At 51.5% G+C, this 3,270-nt stretch overlaps 1 pseudogene; it reads right to left on the reverse strand.

Annotated features, from left to right (window-relative positions):
* Positions 1 to 1,834: 1,834 nt before the first annotated feature.
* LOC147342089 (translation machinery-associated protein 7 pseudogene) lies at positions 1,835 to 2,139 on the reverse strand (annotated as a pseudogene).
* Positions 2,140 to 3,270: the final 1,131 nt, after the last annotated feature.

Genomic DNA, 3,270 nt, shown 5'->3' on the forward strand with positions numbered 1-3,270 from the left:
ATTGTTGGCTCTCCATTTTCAATAGCAGTGCCCACACCTGGTTCTTTGTACCGTGCTCAGGCCTCTAGGAACCCGCCCTGGCCACTCCAGGCTGGGCTGGATGACTTACTATGGTACTCCCCTGGTGTAGCCCGCACCCACTAATCTGACCCAGCACTCCTTTGCAGATCCCTCAAGGGGAGGGTGCATTTGCATGGAATCAATGTAGATTTGCCTGTACCCAAGTGGGCCTCCTCATGCCTCCATGATGCTGGGGCTTTAGAATTCCTGAAATGCCCTCTCTTCCTCAAAGCCTTCTTTGGCCCATTAGCCTGCTCTGAACTCCCGCAGGGAGCTGACGTGAAGCCTCCTCCCTGTGCCGGGGCTGAGCAGTCACTGTGCATGCTTTATGCACCTTAGCATCCAACCTCCCCACAGAGGGGTTGGTACCCCAACTCAAGAGGAGGCCCTGGGGCTTAGCAAGGGGAAGTTGTAGCAAGGACCGGGGTAACTATATAATTTATCATCTAAACCAGGACACTTTTGAGAAGGAAAGGGAGACTAGGGTGGGACAGCACACTGGGACTGTCCTCAGTCACTCCCCTGCCTTTGTCACATGTCCTATTTCAGGGATTGCTAGAGCTGACTTTCCTTGTTCATGCATCTGAGGGTTCTGGTTGCACTGGAGGTCTCTGAGGGCAGAGGCCCTTAGTGTTCCCCTCTCCTTGTGCCCCTCGCCAGGCCTGGATGGGGTAGTGTCTCCACATTTATATCAGGAGGATGGATGTCCCCGACTGTCCATTATGTTCAAGTGGATGATTTTGTGGGAGGCAGTGGCCAAACCACAGGGGCTCAGCAGCATCTGCAATGGCGTGGCTTGGCCTGCAGAGGCTGCCCTCCTCCCAGCAGCAGCCCAGGGGTTCCTGCAAGTTCCACATCTGAGAACCAGCCCCCAGGATTGGCCCCTCACCTTCTGGATGTAAGCACAGGGTAGTCAATTCCATTGATGGTGAAGATGATAGGAGGCAACTTACTGATGACATCACATGGAACCTGAATCTGTTAGAGGAATAGGGAGAGAGATTGGCTTCAGCTGATCTTTGGGGTGTGGAGAGCCAGAGAGGAACCCTGTGGCATGACCCTTCACCTCGGGTTTCCCACTGAGCCTGGGGTGAATGAACCTCCAGATTTTGGCGACCATGTTACTTGGGCCAATCAGCATCGTCGTCCCGGTGTCCACAATGGCCTGACATCCACAGGAACAACCAATCACCGTCCCATTCCTGGAGATGCTGGGAGACAGTGGGACAAAGCGGGCACCAGGGTCACTATGTAGCCTCCCCTACAACTGCTGCCTCCCTGAATGTCTCCTGGATAGTCAGGGCTTCAGCTCTCTCCCTGAGTCTGTTTTCCTTTGCTCTGATCATGTCACCTTCTTTGACTTCCTTGCACTTCTTGATGCACCAAGGTCTTTCATGCCTCAGGGCCTGGGCATGTACCATTGCCCTTCCCACACAACCACCATACCCTTTGTTGCGTTAATTTGTCCTCATCTTCCAGGTTTAGGCTTAATTGTCACTTTGTCAGGGAATCTTCCCACCAGACTAGATCAGGTTCCTGTCTTGCTCACTCTCTGTAGACCCTTCCTTGTATCTAGCAAGTAACAAAGTGGTAATTCACTATGTATGTGACTTGTTTCATGTATGACTGCTTTACTAGATGAGAGGGCAAGTTTGACCCCAGTGCCTCTCAGAGCACAGCAGATGCACGATGCATTTTTTTTTTTTTTACTTTTTTTTTTCTTACAAAAGTTTATTCTTAAATGTACAATAGGTTCCAAGACAACACTTCATTCTAGCTATAGGTGGCAACAGATATTACGGCAGGGAATCCAGGTGTTTAATCAGGAATGGAACTAAGGGTCATCATTGCCTCAGGCACAAGGAACAGCTTACTTTTTGCCAGATTTCTTAATTCCACCAGTGGCCAGGGGGCCTTTCCCCGCGGCCTTTGCTTTTAGCTCCTCAAGTTTCTTCTGCTCCTCCTTCTGCTTCTGCTTGAATGCCTTATCTCGTCCATCTCCTTGGCTTGCTTCTTGGGCTGCTTCAGGGGCTTCTTCTTGCCACCTTCGTGGCCCGACATGGCGCCTGCCGCCCCTTCCCCCGCATTTTTTTTTTTGAATGAATGAATTAAGAAACGAATGAGGAACAGTCAAAAACCTGTATCTGGTGTTGACCATTAATAGTTCAACCCACACAGAGAAGATGGAGGTTCTCTGGGGAAGCAGATGTTCAGAGAGGGGGTGGGGGAGATACAGGCTCCCCAGGAGATGTTGTCTCCTAGCAACACCCCACCTGGCTCAGACTGAGGCTGTGGTTAGAGGATGCCCAAGTTAGCTCATGGGATGCAAAAGGGCACATCAGCTGTGTCTGAGGGTATCACACAGAATGCCATTGATTATTGCCCATTGTTCTCAGGCCACACCTGGATCCCAGCTTCCTGATTCTCTCTGTCACAGCCTCTCCCCACTGAAACCAACCTGTCTCCACTGCTGTGGAGCTTCTTTCTGAGGAGGCCAGGTTTCTCAGTTTGTCTAGGACTTGCTCTGTTTTTCAAGTGGCAGTTCTGTGTGCTAAGAAGTACCGCCCTCCCAGGTAGCCCTGGTCATTTGGACATCTTAACACAACCCTGTTCAGACTAGTGAGATTCTCCCTGATCAACTTTTCATCACAGTATAGGGTCCTAAACCCTGCTCCCCACCTCATAGCACAGCAGGTGCTCCCCTCCCGCCTCCCCCAGCTGCACAGGCCTGTCTGGACCCTTTCAGAACCCTGGCCAGAGGCCTGGTCAGGAGGCCTGGGGTGATTTTAAACCCATGGATGGTCTCCGTATCTGTGTTTGCTTGCTTGTGGGTGTGTCTATACGTCTCCCTCTGTGTGTGTGTGTGTCTGTTTGTGTTTATCTGTGTGCCTCTGTGTGTTTACATGTGTGTATTTAAATGTGTTTCCATATGTGTTTTTATGTGTCTTTCTGGGTGTGTATGTCTGTGTGTGACTGTGTCTGTGCGTGCACTTGTGTGTGTCTGCCTGTGTCCTTGTGCACATGTGGGAGCATCACTTGGGGTGGTCCTCAGAGGGAGAGGCTTACCGCTCCATGGCTATCTGCCAGAAGCCGGCTCATGACACTGGTATCCAGTTGAGCTCTCCCTTGTGGTGGGAGTGGTCCACCCCGCCAAACATCACCACGCTGCCGTTCTCTTTCTGGCTGTCGAGAGAAGGAAAGAGGGGAGCA

The sequence above is a fragment of the Bos grunniens genome, chromosome 29 (assembly GCF_055505025.1).
Source record: "Bos grunniens cultivar Pamir isolate PY7600 chromosome 29, Bosgru_T2T1.0, whole genome shotgun sequence".
NCBI lineage: Eukaryota > Metazoa > Chordata > Mammalia > Artiodactyla > Bovidae > Bos > Bos grunniens.